We start from the raw sequence: 21,066 nt of genomic DNA on the forward strand, positions 1-21,066 counted from the left end.
TTCGCTGCTTAAAGAGGGAAGGAGTGCAAAACCCTACTTTGTTATCATCATTTTCATTTTTGCCATCGGGGAGGTAAGATACAGAGACATTGCCTAAGATCACAGGGCATCTTAACAGGTATGAAGAAGACACACCTGCCTCCTCCCTCCCCATCTATGAAAGACCATCACTTCTGCTCCTGTTTTCCACACAGCTCTGGGAAGAGAGGGGTTAACACTATGTGCCTGGCTTGCAGCTCCAGTGAAATGCCTCATTTGCATGTCTCTCTGGGCCCTCAGGGAGGGAACTGTCCACATCACCCCAGACTCTGTTATGGCAAAACTGGGACTAGAGGTGTTCACAGGCCCCAGTTCATCTGGGAGATGTATAACCACGCAGCTAGCTCTCCCTTGGCTACCATTAGCGCTTTATCTGAAAAGGCCAAGCAGCTCCTGCCCTGTAAATTATACCTCATTTCTTTAAAAAATGTGTGTGGATGGAGAAGGGGCAGAGGGATGCATGGGAAAAGACATGGAAAGGGGGGCTGCAAAGAAGGGCAAATAGATAAAATAAATGGGTTTGGAGCATGCCTTTTGACCATTTTGCTTTAGTCTATTGATTTGGATTTTTCCCCCTTCCCTGGGAGTAATCAATTTTTCGGTGGATGGGCAGAATACAATAATTTCAAGCAAACTCTTCAAATGGGTTGTCATTAATTTGCCTTTTGCTCGTCCTTATTCACTCAGAGTAAGATGTGTTTAGCTTTCTCCAAACGCTATTGGAGGTATACTCTGGGGATTTTCTGGGACTGATTGGCATAGGGCAGAGAATGTGGGCTTGGGATGGGGTGAGCAGAGCTGGTACGGACTAATGAAGGCACTGTGTTTGTTCATCTTTACAGAGTCACTTATTACCGCTAATTGGGAGGGACAGTTCAAATAAGCACAGAGGAGCAGTTATCACATGAGCGTGACATGGTTTTAAAGAGGGCTTCCCGACTCCCTGAACTCCTGCCGCAGGCTGGCTGGGCGCCTGGGCCTGGAGACTCCATAGAGCGGAGGCTTTGTCAGTGCGCCCCATAGAAGCCAGCAGCCTTAAGAAAGCTAAGTTTGGCAAGTCATCGCAGGGAGCCACAGACACGCAGCTGCCTGGGACACTTAGAAAGTCAACAGCTGACGGAAGGGGAGGACTCTGAGTTTGGCTGTAAATGGACTTGAAGATGTGATTGGAATTAATTTGCAGAACATAGAGGATGTGTTCTTTAAAGGGCCCAATTGGTTTTAAATAACATTCATTCGTATGAGTATTCAAATATTAATAAAGCAACTTATATCTCCTAGGGTTCTACCACTGTATCTTTTGATTATTTCTCTTGTAAGAAGACATTAATTTCCTCTCCAGTCTATTAAACAGATATGAGTGAATGCACCATGCCCATCCCAATATTAGGGCCAATATTTCCCAATTATTTGGTTGTATTTGTGCAAAGCAATTAGTCATTAATCAATGCAAGCAAAAGACACCTGGATTTTCCAGAGTCTACAAGGAAGTAGTGGTCCTGACCCATTCATTCTACAAGAGTAATAAGTGCCTACAATGAGCCAGGATCCACTCTAGGAACTGGGTGGGAACTGGGGACACAGCCAGGAAAGAAATGAAATCCCCCCTGTCCTGGAACATGGGGAATAAACAAGTAGTGAACAAGGTCATTTCAAATGAGGTGCCAGTTGTGGAGACAATGGAGTAGGGTACGTTCATGCCAATATGTCTCTAGACTTTTTAGATACCTGCACTTAGTCTTATGGAAAACAAGATTGTGCAACACTGACAACTGGCCTATGGTGGAGCTCAGAACTTTGAGAAGATCCTAAGTAAGGCTAAGTTAGTTGCCTCTTTGTAGATACAAGAAATACAAAGACTTCTGATTCAAATTATAATCCTGTCCTGAGCAAATGCATGAGATTTTCTGGGACTAAACTGTTGTCAACTGAGCAAGTTTATCATAAGCCAAAGTTTTGATACAAAGCCATGATAACCTTTCCTTGGGGTTGGTTTCGTCCCCACTGTGTCTTGGTTGTCCTCGTGATTTTACTTTAAAACTACACACACACACACACACACACACACACACACACACTATCATCATCAACTTCATCATCATACATACACACATATCCAACTTATGGATGGTAGTAGCATTTCAGGAAGAAAAAAGAAGTCTTTCTCCTGAACACTAAAAATTGCATTATCTATTTATGACAGAGGTAGATAGTATGTATCTGGGCTTCTGCTTTGAAAGTATTTTCAAGAAGATAATGGACCTTCCCCAGTGAAGAGAGCAGAATATTAGGAATATTAGCTTATGAAATTCATATAAGCCATTCTTGCAAACCTTTGCATTTGTTTGAAATTTAATTGAAATAATGAGCTATTAAATCAGACTAATGGGTAAGCAGGCAATGCTTTCCTAGAGAATGTAAGCCGTGGTACTTAGCAAGAAATTAGGTTTGAGTTTCTCAGCATGGAAAATAGGAAATTATTTGCTGGGTGATACATTCCATTTTAGATTTCCTGTGATATATTAAGAATGAATTTGTTGTTCATTGATACCTTCCAAGAGACCCCAACATAGGGAAAACAATGCCCCCTTCACTTCTGCATGAATGCGTTCAGTTCTTTTCTTCACATCTGGAAGTCATTTATTCTGCCCTGAGACATCTGCAGGAGCTGTCGACATATGATGGAGGCAGCAGAGCTGGCAAGCTTGGTGAGACCTTGGACCGTCGTCACTCTTGGTAAGGCCTGGCTTTGTTGGAGGCAAGAGGAGAACCCGCTTCCCCACTGGGTGATGAGTACAGGTTGACCAATTAAGAAGCCAGTTGAATAAGCTTTAAATGCCTTTGTGGGGGAAGAGGGGGAAAAGGAATTTATCTTGCAAAAATGAATCCTTCATTTTAAGACCTAAAAGGAAAACGTCTGGCTCAGCTCTCTGTGGGATTTCTTTCTTAATGGTCCTGAGCACAAAATGTCTTTTTGTAGGATGTATATGTGTGTATGAATAAATGTGTAACATTGAAATGTGTGTTTTAAAATAACTTCATGTGATGGCTGCATTGCCCCCTTTGTATTCTCATTGGTCAGAAGTCCTTGGAATCCACCACCAACAAATGTTTGAGCGAACATATCAGGAGCACTGAGCTGGGTGCTTTGGAGAGACAAAAATCATCTGTTGGTGAACCTGGCCTGAGATCCTTCCTCTGTTTTTATGAAGAACAGAGCATATGAATCTAGCCCACACCCCTAGGTCAAAAATCGGAGGGTTGCGCCATGTTGAGAATGAGCACCAGTGCTCCAAATACAGAATAAAGGATGTAGGAAAGCCCCATTGACCTCACACTAGCATCCCACTCTCTGAAATACCTGAAATGCCCCCTTATAGAACTTTCTGGGAGTTGTAAGCATGGTGACAGCTCTCCTAGCAACCTTTACTAATATGCCAATGCCCCTATGAGGGGCCATTCTTGGAGCTGCTAGGAGTTCAGCAGCCACATCTAGACATCTCAGCATCTCAATAGGAACAAAGGAAAGGGAAGAAAGTGTGAGGATGCCATTTAGGACTGGAGGTTGAGAAGGGAACTCCAAAGACTGGCTTGGTCTACATCATTTTAACAAGGGTCTGCCCTGCTTAGAACCCAAAGAAGGGTGGGCATGGCTGAAGTGAAGGGACAGAATGGTGCAATGGGATTGCTCCCCATAAAGCAGGATCATTTCAGGCTTTCACAGGACACAGTGAAGGGAGGAGGGCAGGGGAAATAGCCTGTGGAGATGTGCAATAGGAGGCAGCAATGGCAGGAGTAGAGGATGGTTATGATGGGGATGAAAGGAAGTCACACAAGAAAACATAGCAGCTTGTGGAGCCAAAGGGCAAGCTGTTGAGATTGGTCCACAATGTAAGGGTTGTGCCTTGGCCTAAAGCTAATGTGATGAGGTAATAGCCCCAATATTAATAATTAAAACTTCTTCCTTGAAACACAGGCGTTTCTCTCCACTCCTAGGAATCATGTTCTTCTAAATCAGAAATGAGCTCTACCTACTGGACAATAGGAGGGAAGGGAGAGAGGGAGCTGGTGACCGTGGCCTGTGACAGAAAGATTCACAGGCAAAACTTTCAGCATTTTCCTGCCCTGGGAGAGAAGATAAAAGCTGCCCTGATCTGATTACACACTGGAGAGAAGGACAAGCCACAGGGATAAGAGAATGAGAGAGAATTGCCAAACAGGCTTACCTTCCACAGCCATGCCTGGTACTTACAAGGAATCCATTCATACATTCTTTCGACAAGTATTTATTGAGTGCCTAGGACACGGCAGCAACTGTTCTGGGCATTTGGGACATGTCTATGAACCAAACAGATAAAGATCTCCAGCCGCGTGGAGCTTACATCCCAGCAGAGAAGACAGACAGTAAACAATAAACAGAAATAAAGTGCATAGTCTCGTAGAGGGTGAAACATGACAAGAATAAAAGAAAAGCAGAAAGAGGGAGGGGACCTGAAGTATGTAGGGGGAGTTATAATTGAGCATGGTGACAGTAAGCCTCACTGAACCAGACTACAGCCAAAACATGAAGGCATTGAGGAAGGGCTGGGTTGGCTGTGTGGCCCTCATGGCTGGGAGACATGACTCACTTTGGAGTGAAACTTGTCTGTGTCCCCCAGATTCTCTTCAGAAATCTGTGACCCATGCTGCAAAACCATCACCTTTGGCCAACCCAGCACACACCGAGAGTAAAGAGGATAGATGGATATTCTTCAAGAAGGTGTTGGTGAGATTTAGAAAGCCTTGATGATGATCAAAGTGGAGTGAGACAGAAACATATAACTAACTTGCTCACTGAGCTAGGACAGCAGTGGAACCCTCCACCAAAGTGGATTCCTTCTGCTTCAGAATTTCTGCCAAAACACAGCCCCAAATGAGCTATTGGACAGCCGGCTGTTTCTTTTTATTATTTCTTCTTGACTGGGCTTAAATATTATAACTGAGTGTCCCTAGGACTTAACCTACATCTTGTGATAACCTCCTACTTTTATTTTTATTTTCTTCAGGCTTATGTCATTTTGACCATTGAATCATGAGGCTTCCTACTAATTACACTTATTAATACTTTTTTTGTCAAAAAATTTGTCATTTGCTTTATTTATACAGTCACAGGTTCACTAGAAATAAAGCAGGGTATAAATAATCCCCCAAATGGATAGGATCTATGAAACCCTTAACAGCTCCAATTTTCTGAAGTTGCCTTGATTTTGAAATTCTGCTCCCAACAACTTTACTACAACCTAGAAATTCACACTTTATGTCCCAGTCTGTCATTCATAGCCAGGCATCCTGAAAATTGGTGTGACCAGGTGTGTGAATACTTGGCTTAGATTATGTGGCCATGGGAGATGAGTCTCTGTTCATGCATGTGCACAGGTGCATCTGTCCACCCACTTTGTAGTTTGTCCTCTTTATGAGTCCTCAAGAAGATTCTAGTCTTTCTACTTACCTTCTTTGGAAACTACCCCAAAAGCTAATAACTCCAAGACCTGAAATTTGGTCCCCAAAATCATAAATCTCAAGTTCCCAAAAGCCCTTTTCCTTTGGTGTTAGAATCTTTCCCTTGGGTATAAGTAGAGGGCATTCTTTGGCAACTTTGATAATTCATTCCATGCCTGTCCATAACTAAAACATATTCAGTCCATATCTATCCAAAAGGCCAGTTCAGTGGTCAAGAGTGTGGTCTGGGATATTCATAATCTCAGAGGTTTATATCTAAATGGGTGCCCTCTCTTTGCCCTCCCCATTTTATAATCATTGCCATTGGGGAGTGTGGAGGATAAGGTAGAGAAAACGAGAGTAATTAGGATCCAATGGTGTCATAATGCTTTCTAGCATGAGCAAATATGGACAGTTGGGGCCTCGCTCCAAGGGAACATGTTTCATCAAGGGTTATACAAATCAAAAGCCCTCCTTCCATTGCAAGTGCAACTGTCCCCACTCAGGTTCGCCCATCATCATAACAGCCTATGTCCTTGACAAGCAGTGAAGCACAAGGAAAATCAGCCTTCATTCCCACACTGGCCTCCCTCCTTTTGTACTTTCAGTATCATACTCTACAGAGCACCATCTGCAAGCCCTTAGAGGTTTCTGATGAATACTCACTTTCTTTCACACCTTGGCACCAAAGATACTACTTTAGTCCTTCTTTATATTCAGCACTAGTAGGTCTCATTGTTTCATAAAATCAAAATGTCTATGAGGAGAAAGACAGGCAAGATGGCCTACAGTGAAGGCAAGTGAAAAATATTAACACGTAAATGCCACGTATGCAGGGAGTGACTCAGCTCCCCCAGCTCTGGCCAAAGGTCCCCAGCACCATTCTAGATGGGAGGACAGTTCATTCTTGCATCCCACCCCTTACAAGCTCCATCTTCTTGTGTGTATATTTGGGAAAGCATTATCTATATTAAAAACTGTCATCAGGATTAAATGAGAGAATATGTGTAAAACCCTCACACAGTGCCCACCACATTACCAAATTTAATAAATCGTAGTGGTGATGATGAAGTTTAATGAGTGAATGCCAATTTTAATGACTTTCAAAGTTATTGCTTAATGCAAGTCAAGGAAGCATTTATTAAGCACCTCCCCCAAAATGTCTGTGGGTACACTTGGGGAAGGCTACAACAATTAGGAAAACTCTGGACTGAACAAGAAGGTGTTCAGGCGTCCTCACAATATTCTCTGTCCTCTAGCCATGAGGCACTAATCTGCTGAGGCCTTTGTCTCCAACCTAAAAATGGGGTTGGCGATATCTTCCCTACCCTACCTCATAAATCCTATATAAAGAGATGAGAAAGTGAATGACGTGTTTCTTTCTACCCTAAACAAAACCACAAGATGCACACCCACTGTCAGTGATGGAATATGTGGGAGACTGGGTGACACCATGCTGTGAGCTCTGCGGTGAATCATGTTTTTCTCGTTCATTCTAAGCATTTGACAGTGGAGGGGGGAACCATAACAAATGTCTCTTATTCCTGGAGATAGCCTTTTCCAAGTGTTCAAATTCAATGTCAGCAAATATTATTGAGGGTCTACTATGTGCCAGCCCGTGCTAGGCCAGCCCTGTCCTCTATCTAGAATTGTTGGAGGCGATGACAATGTCCCATATCTGCACAGTCTTGATATAGAACCAGCCCATGTGGTTATTGAGCATTTAAAATGTGGCTAGTGTGACTGAGGAACTGAATTTTTAATTTTGTTTAATATTAATGAATTTTAAATTAAATCTGAATGACCACATGTAATGAGTGACTGCCATGGACAAAGCAGGACTAGACACTGGAGATGTAGCTCTGAACAGAAGAGCTCAAAGTCCTTGCTTTCTTAAAGCTTGTGTTCTACTGAGAGGGGAGTGGGGACAAAAAGACAATAAGTAAAATATAGTGAGTCCAGTAGTGGAAAGGATTATAAAAAATAATAATAAATCCAAAATAGAATTGGGAAAAGTCTGAATTCTAAAAGAATTAATGTACTTAACTGTTTCCATGTCCTGTAAAGGCGAGTCTCTCAGATTTTGTTTCAAGTATACTGCCTGAAGCAAACTGTCGAGTCCAGAGCACACAGGTTTTGAATACATCCAGGAAATCAGGTGTCTGATTCGGATGGTGGCTTCTATCCTTCTCAACTCTGTACTCAAAATACACCACTTCTCACTTGGCACAATCATCAGAAATAATGTGTAGCTTAATAGAACTCCTCCATTAAAAGGTTTTGGAAATAATATATGAAATTAATGGTTTACAAGAATAGTTTTAGACACTTGAAAACATAGCTAACCTAAAGACCTTCAATGCACCATGAATACATTCATTCCTTGACTAAAAATGAATCCCAAAATTGGTTTTGATTTTTATTTAAAATTCAAATGTCTGGTGTCCTTAAATTGAACAAATGATATTTAAAAATATCCATATCAGCCTCCAACATCTGCAGATTGCGATTTGCATTTTGAAATTGGCTGCTTGAAATGAACGACATGAGCACTGCCTCTCTTCCCTGCCTCCCTCCAGTTAGTTAATGAAATGCGAGAGGTCAACCCTTTGTCCTTAAATTAGTTCCCATAAAAATCTTTTTGTACTTTGCAGCTTGTTATGATGTCTTGAGGCTGAAGGAAACGTTGCCATTAATTACATCTTTGTTGAATATGGATATCTATTCAGAGTTAGTTGAACAGTTTCAAACAAAATTAGCATCTAGCGACACTCAGGCCAGCTTTGGGTTGGTTATCAAGAATTTTTTCTTTTTTTTCCTTTAAAAAAATTTTTTTTAAATAGCTAAGAGAATGCTCTTCGGCAAGTGTGTATTATCTAATATATTCAGCTTTCAGTTGCTACTTTTTTCCAGATGAAGATGAGCTTAATTGAGGTTGTCCTTTTAAGTTTGTAGAGCCCTTCAACATCTCACACAAAAGCATCTAGAGGCTTTTCATTTGTCTTGAGTATGTTTCAGATGTACAAATATTATTTACTTTAAACTCCAAATCAAAAGGTACACTGTAACTGTTTTAAATAAAACATTAGTCAAGACTGAAATATATATAAATTCAAAGCAAGGATTTTTTTGAAAAAAAAAATCATTTATGGGAAGGAAGCTCAGTTAACAAATTTTAGAATACATGCTGGAGGCACTGTTTAGCAATGTACTTCAAGCAAGCACTTAATAAAGGAATTTATTTTCAGTTCTCCAAAGATAAATATTACAAACCCACTCTACAGCTGAGCTATGAAGTTAGCTTCCTGTTTCAGATGCTTTGAGCGTTTGCTTGAATAAGATGGGATAAAGCTTGATTTTGAAGAAGTGAGGTTGATCAGTGAAATATACCCAGTGTGCGTGTTCACGGGGGCGTTTTGAAGAAATGAAGAAAAACATTCAGCCCCAGGCTCTGCACTGTACAAACCAGTTTGTAGTATGGGGGTCATGAAGGCTGATAAGTGGGACTCCAGCCCTGGGAAGGAAACCCTATTTTGTGAGCATTTGAATCAACACATTGGAAATTATAATACATCTTAGGGAAGAGGGCAGAAACTGTGAAAAAGAGACGAAGATCCCTTTTTGTTTTTAATAAAAGAAAAATAAATAAAGCCCCAAGTGCTACATAAACAAAGTACATTAGCTGGTTTAGGAATAAAATTCTCAAACCCGGTGAAAGTTAATTATTCCCTATTGTAGGAAAGACAAATTATGAATCTTTTTTCCCCCATCAATAGGGTCTTGTTTAATATCTTAAAAATATGTTGTAGTGATTTTTATTTCTTTCATTTTCCTCCTGTTCCTTTCCTGAATATGGAACCAGAGTGTCCCTTGTTGTGAAGCATTCCCTGGGAAGGGGTACTAACCTTGTATCGCTTTTAAGTGAAATATACATTTTTCATTTTAAATGGGAGCTCATAATGACATTGTGTAGAAGGGATTCCAGGCACACAACCCACCCCCCACCCCCCCTGATTATCACCATGTCTCCTTGAGCTGCACCTCTGGAAAAAAATGTGAAGGAGGAAGCCCTCTGGAATGAATAAATTCTGCAGCTGCCTGTAATTATTTATTAAATAGATTAAAGAAATAGGCTAAAAAGGAATCTGCCACCCATGTTAGAGATAGCATAATAAGAGGACACAGAAAGGGAAAATTAACACCAGGGAGGAAAGAATGTCAGATATGTGTGTTCAAGAATACAGCCATCTCTGCATTGTTGGCTCACAGGCAGACACACTCCCGGTTTTCATTTGGCCGGCTGGGCTTTGCTAATGAAAACGTGGGGTTACTAATACGGATGTGTATGTCTCTAATTAACATTAGAATTGAGTGGTAAACATAACCAGGAGAGAATTCCAGAGATGGATGGGCTAAAAGAGAAGCCAGTGTACTGGGGGGCAGGGCGAGGAGGCGAGTTCCAGAGAAGAAATCCGTCAGCCCTTGTTCAGATGGGCTTAATTTTGTCACTTGAGTCAAAATTGGAAACCCGTTTTCTAGCACAATTGCTTCTGTGTTTAGTGGGCACTGTACTTACAGGCTTCTTTTATTGAGGGAGAATTTTATAAACTTAGCACACCATCATCAAACCATCTTGGGGGTCAACTTTCCACTTGTGCCTTTAGCTCTTACGCAAGTACTTTTATAGTGTCTTCTAATATATAGGATTTATCTTCGGTTCTGAGAAGAGCTTTTAAACTTAATCCCTCACTGGAGTACTAATTTGTTTCTTCATCCTTAAAACTGTACTTGCGATTAACTTTCATCACATGCAGTAGATATTTTTAAATACAGCCCCTCAAGAAAAGTAGGTTTGTGTTCATTTTTTTAATTTTGCCACTGTTTTTTGTGATGGCTTGAGGGGGGTACAGTGATGAGGGGGGAAATATGGATTATAGATGCTGATATTATTCATGTATTTCTTATTTTTTTAAGTTCAAAAAAATAACTAGAAATTTTATTTGAGGACAGCTGCCATACAATATTTCAAATCATGTTTGACCAAAGAAAACAGAAACTACCACCTATCTAAAAAAAGGAAGATTTTAAAGATATACTTTAATATGCCACAACTTCTTTTTTCTTCTTTTGTTGTTCTGGTTTATCCCATGCTATCTGAGTGTAGTATTATTCTATGATGTTTCTGTATGAAAAACAATATACTGTGTATGTTATAGGGTAGAAAGCTTTTTCTAGGAAAATAAACACTATCCCTTTTCTTATGATTTTGGTAATGATTTATCAGAGTAACAAAATGACTCATTGGGAAAGCTGTGTTGTCTGTTAAAGCAATCTGTGTTTTACTTCCTTTCACATTTAAAAGGCTAAGGTAACAAAGATAATGCAGAGACAAAAAAATGTATTTGAATCTTTTTAACTGTCGAAATACTCGTGAATTTTATTGAAGTTCACTTGTCACCACTTTTTTAACACAATTTAATAAAACGTGTGCTTTTTCTTAATATTTAATGCTCAGCCCCCAAAATCATGTCCACAGAAAATTTACATTTCCAACACAATATTTGCCCTTCCTTGTTAATTTGTTAGGGGAAAAGAAACCCACATATGAGTATATCCAGAGAAATGCTTTGAATTTATTCTTCTAAACATAATACAGGTTACACTTAGGGAGTGGCAGCATTGCATTTACGCGTGGACAGAAAGCAGAGACCTCCAGTGTCTCCGTTATGAAAATGAAGAGAACTTTACAAAAATGTACAGCTGGAAATGTCATTCCAGTGGATCTCCACATCACAAAGTTATTACCGTTCAGTAGCTTTACCAATATTGTGCTTCTGTTTATCTGCCCATTACCATCTTAACAAAGTAAATCATTCCTGTTCTGCCCAGATCACATTTCTACTCCCGCCCTCCGAAAACCAACATTTGTTACCCATAAACAGGGGACGTTCGCTCTGTGATAAGTATAATAGCTTAAATTGAATTTTCCTCCGAATGATTTAGTGAATACTAGAACACATTTTTACTTTGTTGTTTAGACTCAAGAAGGCATAAAATCTCCACCATCTATTTATCATGTAGTTATTTTAATGTAAACATGTGTCCATTTAGATGAAGTGTTTCCATTATTAAAGCTAATTCTGACGTGTCTCAGATAGACCATGAGAAGGGAGCTCAACTCTTACTGATGGGGGACCGAAATCTGTCTCTGCTCAGCCTGCTGTCAGATATGTCTTCATTAGTTTTTTGTCATTCACCGATGGCAAATGCTGTATAAATGGAATGACGATCAGGTCCGCCTTGATAACTTGTCTTATCTCATTAGTTTTCACATCAAAGTTAATCAGCAATGTGAATTGTAATTGCTAGAGGAGACAATGCGTAGATCACTGGTCGGGGGTTTTTTCCTTTTTTCTTTTTTTTTTTTTTTTTTCCGCCTGTATGGCATCTTGAAACATCAGCAGGCTGGTTGGAGCAGATAGGCTCCGAGAGAAAATGATGTGGAAGGCATAATAAGCAAGCTGCTCGGAATTAATGAGCTAACCCAATAAGAAAAGAATGGCCAATCAATGTGAGTTGGGCAAATATAATTTAGAAATAATTGCTTGATTGGTTGCCTATAGTAGACTGATTTGACCACACACAAGGATTAAGAATTAAGATGTCAAGGCAAAAAATAATTTGGCAACTGAGGGCATGTAATTTTTTGTTTCCTTCCCTTTATGATTGAAAGAGATGGGTGTTTGATATGCTGTTCGCCAGAATGAAAACATTAGACACCCTCTCATTCTCTTTCTGTTCCCCTCACAATGCAGGCCCATTCAGAACACAATTGTGATACTCCTGGACAGGACACGAAAAAGGTGCAGATTAAGAAAGAGAGAGAGAGCGTCCCCATTTAAGGCAGCGATGCCTGAAAGATGAATGTGTTGGTACAAGGTGTTTGCATCCGCATTGAGCTGCAACATCATTTGGAGGCATGGTCAAGTGATAGTTGCACATGTTTGCAAAATATATCAATTGTCGGTCCTAGGCCCAAAGAGTTCTGCTACATCCTACACGCTCCTAATGCAATTTTCCCTACAGCTATTCACCAATTAGTAAAGGGCCCTTGCTATATTCTTCCGTCTAAACTATTGGGGAGGTTCAGCCAGAAGGTAAATTTGCTTTGATCTACATTACACCTAATTGAGTCACCAGCAATGTCTCTATCCCAACATCAAGAAATGTGAAAATGTTAGATTATTTCACTGGGGATTAAACCTAATTTTCGCGTGTTCTGCATTAACCTATTAGGCTGGCTAATCTGCATTGCTAATGTGGCTGAGGCAGCTGTCACAGCTAAAGAAAAACATGATCATGCAATCCTTGAATGAATGATTCCCAGCCTGATTAGTCTTAGTGAAGTTAGCTGAGCCCTGGTGATAAGGAAGGAAAATTCCCAGGTTGCCAATAGCTTTGAAAATTATCAGACTGTAGGCAAAAATATACCTCATGATTCACAGGCTTCGGTCCAAATGCCGAGTTGAGTGACATTATTTAAGACTGACTAAGGCTAACTCGAATTGTCACTCGCATAAATGTTTGTGTTTATTTTAAGGGACTAATATAATGGATGCAGATTTAAATGCTAATAGAAGCCAGCCAGACACATAAAACCCCAGGCGGTGTTACTCTGTTGGTCTTTTATTAACACAGATTAAATTGTAATATTTTCTAGATAAATTGGCAAAATCAGGAAGATGCATTGCCCCCCAGAACGCTGGATAAGAACGACTCTTGCAAGACTTCTAGCTTTCTCGTGGATGCACAGAGCGGATTTACACTTTCACTATTCTCCTTCGTTGTTGGCTTTCTTTCTTTTTTTTTTTTTTAAAGAAAATTAGGAAAAGATACATATTTATAAGAATGAAAATTGGTTTCTGCTCATTGGCCACTACCCTTCTCTCTGGTGTCCCCTTAATTGCAAAGGTTAGACGTGTACTTTCCCTTACCCTGCATTCTGTTTGCTGCAGTGAAGCCTTTGCTTGTTTCTGTCCATTTGATTTCAGAGGCCAGAGAGCCACCATGATGGGTAGGCTTCAGATGCGGAAAGTGTTCAAGGGACTTTGGTGGCTGCAAATAGAGCCAAGAGTCCATTTAATCCGATTACTGGTTACACACAATGGGCCTGCCCGACCCACTGTGGACAGAAGTCTTTACTTTGCTTCTATTAGCCAAGAATCAGTTATCAGAAAAGTGGAATTTTGTCCCTATCCGATTGCCCAGACAAGCAACAGAAAATAAGTGAGGAAATAGTCTAATGTGTCAATATTTATCTATTGGCCCTAATTGGACTTGTTGAGTGTGCGGACTTGGCAGCTCTGGCTTAGCTGTGTGCTTTTGATTGCTCCTCCCCTTGTGTGGGTACTGTCACTGTATGCACAGGGTAATGACATCTCAAAGGCCAAGAGCACTGTCTGGAGAAAAAATGCATTTTAAAGGTCTAAGAACACTGTATTGGAAAGCCAGGGAGAACTCAGGAGGAAGGGAGACCCCAGCAAACTGCAAGACATTTGGGACTGAAGTGGGGCATCCTTTCCTTCCCAGGTTCCTGGTACACAGGAAGCTCACCAGGCTCCAAGCCTGTAGGGACACAGCTGGCTCTTGTTGCCTCTGGTTGGTTGCAAAGTGTTAATGTCTACAGCACTCTCAAATTGCCTTTAAAGATAATGGAAATCAAAGTCATTGTAGCTCACAAAATCTGAGCACTCATTACATACCAGATAGTATTCTAAGCATCTGACATCTGGCTTCCCCCAGGGCCCCAGAGATGACTTCTACCATGAGGCCCATTTTACAAATAAGTAGCTGAGGCCCAAAGAATAACTTGCCCAAGGTAACTCAGCAAGTGGCGATAGAACCCACCCGGAACCTGGTGGTCTGATTTCATGCTCATAATTACCACTGGGGCCCAGAGTCCTGGTCAGACCCTGACCAGAGAATCAGTGTCTCCTTAAATGTTTCAACCCAGACACCCAGCTTGCCTAAGCACTGACCAGAGTCTCCTTCCCTGAAGTACTTCCGGTCGGTGACTGATCTTTCTCCCCCTATCCTGGAAGGCAGCTATGCTCACCACTAAACCACCAGCTCTCCCCCTATCCTGTACACAAGTACACAACAGTGTGGTAGAAGTGGTGTGTAATCTCTTACTTATGGTCCCATTGACAAAGTGTTTCCTATAGCACAATCCACTCAGTCCTCACAGCATCTTTTCATGGAAAGAGGGACAGAAATTTCTATTATCCCAGCCTCTTTGAGGCCTCTCAGACCACAGGGACTCTTGAGTCCCGAGTCAGTGAAATCACTGCCTAGGACTCATGCCTCAGCAACTTATCTGAACCATGGACAATGCCTGTGAACTGACCTCCTTTCCCCTGCTCAGCTGAAAAGCAACCTTCCCCTGGTTGTCTGAGAAGAGCTATGGTTACCAATTCATTCCAAGAAGATAGCAAATGGATCTAATCAGGAAGCACAGCACACACTGGATTGGCCATACACAGACACAGAGCCACAGTCTCTTCTATAGCCGGCCTATTGCACAAAGTTAACGGGCTTTTTTCTTTCTAGCTGGATCTGATAGCATCCTGGGAAGTCTTTGTATCGCTTTATATCACAGGATCACTATACCGTTGTGGGAATGGTAACAAACCTACTGCTATGAATTCCCGATATTATCTTTTAGCAAATTAGATCTGCCCTCCCTATGAATAGCAGAGTTAAGAAAGCTGAGACAATTTTTTAAAAATATTTCTTTGAATTCTATATTACTCACAGATTATTTTCTCTTTCTACCAATTTTACTGGGTTCATTCTTTCTCTAATAATGTATTGCGCCATCACCATACCAAACACATTTTTGATCTCCAATAAGAGGTTCCCAGAGAGGCAGTGGGGGTCACTAACATTGGTGTCATCTCTATGCCAGGTGTATGAATGTGATATACAAATTTCCTCTTTTATAGCTCTGGAGGTCAGATTCCAAAATGAATCTTACAGGACTGAAACCATCATATCAGCTGCCATGGTCTCTTCTGCAGGCTCCAGGGGAGAATCCATTACTTGCCTTTTCCAGTTTTAGAGGCTATGGCATTCATTGGCTCATTGGTACATCACTCCAAGCTCTGCTTCTGTCTTCACATCCCCTTCTCTCCCTCTTATAACAATCCTCATAAATACATTGGGCCCACCCATTGAATCCAGGATAACCTCCCCTTCTCAAGATCCTTAAATTGATCCTATCTGAAAAATCCTTTTTGCCATATGAAGAAACATTCCCAGGTTCCAGGCATCAGGACTCGCACCTCTCTAGGGGGCCATCATTCAACCTACTACAATATGCAGTAGATTCTGGGAAGAGAAGCAAAGTGCTTGTCGATCATTCATTTATTCATTCCTTTGTCCATCTGCAGATACTGACTGGCAGGCCCTCATCTGCCACAAAGAACAAGACAGTGTTTACACTAGCATGTTGGACCTAGGGAGTGAGCTCACCACCCCCTCAACAATCACACCGAAAGTGAGTTCATTGCCATTGTGGGGGCCAGCAGGAGGAGAACAGTTGAGAGAAGAGATGATGGGGGAGGTAGAGTTAATTTAGTCTGAGGTGGCCACTGGTGCCCAGAAAGCCTTCCCTCAGAAAATGATATTTAAGCTAGGAGCTGAGAGAAGTGTAGGACTTTGCTAGGGGAAGAAGTAGGGAAAGGTGACAAATTGGCCATCCAAGCCTCAAATAACTGTCAGTCTGAAGTGTTTAATTGCAATGACAATTGTTGTGAGTGAGCATCAGTGTTTGTGTTATTTCCTGAAAGGGCAAGGGATCTCTGGAGGTGGGAGGAAGGTAGGGCAAGTCTTGTTTGTGTTTAGCAGGAAACCAGGCAGAAAACTTCCCCAGTTTTTCAGTTTGTGAGTCCCAGCCCTTGTCTGAGGAGAGGTGGACTTTGTTATGTTTATTCCACTCAGCTACAGAATTAGAGTTGGTTCAGAGCCAACTGGCCCCTCTTCCTAGAAGGGTCGGGTATACAAGAGTTTCTGACAGACCAGCTTTCCTCCCCTCTGATTGGACTTGCTGGTTGTATAGCTTCCATGACCGAAGTGTTCTATACTAAGGTTACTTATACACCCTCAGAATAGGCCCTCATGAGATGCTTATTCATTACAGAGGAAACAGTAAACCGACAGCAAAGAAGCCTGGTAGGTAATTCTTTAACCAAGTGATCACAATTAAAACAACCAGGGGTGCCTGGGTGACTCAGTCACTAAGTTTATGCCTTTGACTCGGGTCATGATCCCATGGAATTGAGCCCCACATCTGGCTGCCTATTCAGTGAGAAGCCTGCTTCTCCCTCTCCCACTCCCACTGCTTGTGTTTCCTCGCTCGCTGTGTCTCTCTCTGTCAAATAAATAAATAAAATCTTCTAAAAAAAAATTAACACAACCAGAAATTGGACTTGACATTTCACACCTCTATAGAGGATGCTCTGAAAAGTGTACAATAGCCCTTTTGGGGTGTTCTAACCTGAAATGCACCCCCTCAATATAATCATGAGGAAACATCATAAAACTCAAATTGAGAGTTTCTACAAAATGGCTAAATTATATCCTTCAGAACTGTTGATATCCCAAAAGACATATCTATTCTTTGTCTCTACAGATATGTCTATTCTGGGTATTTAATATAAATGTATTATACAATGTGTAGTCCTTTGTGACTGGCTTCTCACCTGGCATGACGTTTTCGAGGTTTGTAGCATGTATTAGTACTCCCTCATTTCTTTTTATTTCCAAATAATAGTCCCTTGCATGGATATATCACATTTTATTTAGCCACTCATTGGTTGAGGGGCATTTGGGTTGTTTCTGCCTTGTAGCTATTATGAATAACACTGTCATTAACATTCATATCTGGTTTTTTGTGGACAGTTTTCATTTCTCCTAGGTGTATATGCAGGAGTGGAATTTCTGAGTCATATACTAACTTTGTGTTTAATCTTTTGAGTTACTGTCACACTGTTTTCAAAGTGGCTGTACCATTTCACATTCTCACCAACCAGGTTCTGGTTTGTCCACATTCTTACCATTTTAGCTATCCTAGGAATTTTGAACTGGTAACTCACTGTAGTTCTGATTCTTTATACTATTCTTAAAACCTTTCTCTATAAACATTGGGGTACAGATGGCCCTTCTTTTCACGACATCTGTATCTTTGGGGTAAATACCCAGTAGTGCAATTGCAGGGTCATAGAGAAGTTCTATTTTTAATTTCTTGAGGAATCTCCACACTGTTCTCCAAAGAGGCTGCACCAACTTGCATTCCCACCAACAGTGGAAGAGGGTTCCCATTTCTCCACATCCCCTCCAACACATGTTGTTTCCTGTCTTGCTAATTTTGGCCATTCTAACTGGTGTAAGGTGATATCTCAATGTGGTTTTAATTTGAATCTCCCTGAGGGCTAGTGATGATGAACATTTTTTCATGTGTCTGATAGCCATTTGTATGTATTCACTGGAGAAGTGTCTGTTCATATCTTCGGCCCATTTCTTGATATGACTGCCTGTTTTGTGTGTGTTGAGTTTGAGGAGTTCATTATAGATCCTGGATATCAACCTTTTGTCTGTACTGTCATTTGCAAATATCTTCTCCCATTCCATGGGTTGCCTCTTTGTTTTCTTGACTATTTCCTTTGCTGTGCAGAAGCTTTTGACCTTGATGAAGTCCCAAAAGTTCATTTTTGCTTTTGTTTCCTTTGCCTTTGGAGACATATCTTGAAAGAAGTTGTTGTGGCTGATATCGAAGAGATTACTACCTATGTTCTCCTCTAGGATTCTGATGGATTCTTGTCTCACATTGAGGTCTTCTTTTTTCTTTCTTTTTTTTTTTAAAGATTTTATTTATTTATTTGCCAGAGAGAGAGATAGAGAGAGAGGGTGTGAGCACAGGCAGGCAGAGTGGCAGCAGAGGCAGAGGGAGAAACAGGTTCCCCACCAAGCAAGGAGCCCGATGTGGGACTTGATCCCAGGACACTGGGATCATGACCTGAGCCGAAGGCAGCTGCTTAACCAACTGAGCCACCCAGGCGTCCGTCAACATTGAGGTCTTTTATCCATTTTGAGTTTATCTTTGTGTACGGTGTAAGAGAATGCTCGAGTTTCATTCTTCTACATATAGCTGCCCAATTTTCCCAGCACCATTTATTGAAGAGACTGTCTTTTTTCCACTGTCTATTTTTTCTTGTTTTATCGAAGATTATTTGACCATAGAGTTGAGGGTCCATATCTGGGCTCTCTACTCTGTTCCACTGGTCTATGTGTCTGTTTTTATCCCAGTACCATGCTGTCTTGGTGATCACAGCTTTGTAGTAAAGCTTGGAATCCGGTAACGTGATGCCCCCCATTTTATTTTTGTTTTTCAACATTTCCTTAGCGATTCAGGGTCTCTTCTGATTCCATACAAATTTTTGGATTTTTTGCTCCAGCTCTTTGAAGAATACCGGTGGAATTTTGATCAGAATGGCATAAAAAGTATAGATTGCTCTAGGCAGTATAGACATTTTAACAATGTTTATTCTTCCAATCCAAGAGCATGGGATGGTCTTCCATCTTTTTGCGTCTTCTTCAATTTCTTTTATGAGTGTTCAGTAGTTCCTCGAGTACAGATCCTTTACCTCTTTGGTTAGGTTTATTCCCAGGTATCTTATGGTTCCTGGTGCTATAGTAAATGGAATTGATTCTCTAATTTCCCTTTCTGTATTTTCATTATTAGTGTATAAGAAAGCCACTGATTTCTGTACATTGACTTTGTATCCTGCCATGTTGCTGAATTGTTGTATGAGTTCTAGTAGTTTGGGGGTGGAGTCTTTTGGGTTTTTCATAAAAAGAATCATATCACGTCAAACTGTGGAAAGAACCAAGATGCCCTTCAATGGATGAATGGTTAAGGAAGATGTGGTCCATATACACTATGGAGTATTATGCCTCCATCAGAAAAGATGAATACCCAACTTTTGTAGCAACATGGATGGGACTGGAAGAGATTATGCTGAGTGAAATAAGTCAAGCAGAGAGAGTCAATTATCATATGGTTTCACTTATTTGTGGAGCATAACAAATAGCATGAAAGACAGGGGGAGATAGAAAGGAGAAGGGAGTTGGGGTAAATTGGAAGGGGAGGTGAACCATGAGAGACTATGGACTCTGGAAAACAATCTGAGGGTTTTGAAGGGGTGGAGGGTGGGAGGTCGAGGTACCAGGTGGTGGGTATTATAGAGGGCACGGATTGCATGGAGCACTGGGTGTGGTACAAAAAACAATGAATACTGTTTTGTTGAAAATAAATTTTAAAAAATTTTTTAAAAATTACATTTCAAGAGAAGAGATCTAGATAAATGACATTTCAGAGATTTCAGAGATTAAATAAAATGTGCCTTTTAAAATGTAAAAAAAAAAAAAATTAAAAGAAAAATATTCCATGCCATAATTACTCTTAATGAAAGAAGTTTGGAGAGAAGTCCTTTCTTCTTCTTGGGCTGAGTTGATGAACCAACAAATAGATCCTAAGGACAAGAGCAGAGCTGGTGACCTGAGTTCTAGAAATATGGAAGTTTCCTGGATTCAGTGTTCCCATTCATTCACTCAAAAAACGTCTATCAAAACCCAGTTAAATAAGTTAGTATAATGAATATGGGAAAATGTGTACTGCTGCCCTTCCCGTGTAAAAGCAAACTTGTTTTGAGGCTTCTTCCTGATGGTGATTGAAATTAATACATTCACAAGTGCAACAGATGAATACCAAGAATGAAAACCAACGTTTATCTGTTCAGTTAAAATACCACATTCAGCATTGCAACTGATCAGAGTTATCATCTGGTTAAGTTTATGGTAGTTCACTTTATCTGCCATAATCCATTTGGTTTTTACAGAGGTTCATACAATGAAATTGATGAGCATATAATGGGGACTGCTACCTTTGCATTCTTGAAATCTGTCTTGGCCAGGACAGGGGAGGAATGATTTCAAAGGCTTCCACTTGGACCTTACTTCCAAATTATCTCTTAATCCCCATATCAGGGAGTCAAGCTGCTAAGGATCTCCATCTTAACTATGCATAAGAGTACTGGGAAAATAACCTTAAGCTGAATGTGAGAACACACTGGAAACACTGTGAGATGGAGCTGGACCAGAATTCAATTTGTCACCTGATCTGCATAAACCCCACTCTAATGGGGGGGGTCACTCTAATAAGATTTAACCCTGCTGCCCCTGTGAGCTCACACGTATATCAAATAGCTCTCTAAAGGTCTGGGTATTTCCTATTCTCTAGTGCTCAAGGACTATGGCACATGTCCAGTGGTGGCTAATTGATTAGAAAATCAAATAAGACACAAAGAAAATGTGTAGAATATGGAGGAAATTCAAAAATCCAGATGCTCATAAAAAGCATGGACTTCAGATCCATGCATATCTGGGTTGGATGCCCTCTTCACCACTCTTTCTCTGGATAAGGCTCAACAT

This window comes from Mustela erminea, chromosome 7 (assembly GCF_009829155.1).
Source record: "Mustela erminea isolate mMusErm1 chromosome 7, mMusErm1.Pri, whole genome shotgun sequence".
In the NCBI taxonomy this organism is placed as follows: domain Eukaryota; kingdom Metazoa; phylum Chordata; class Mammalia; order Carnivora; family Mustelidae; genus Mustela; species Mustela erminea.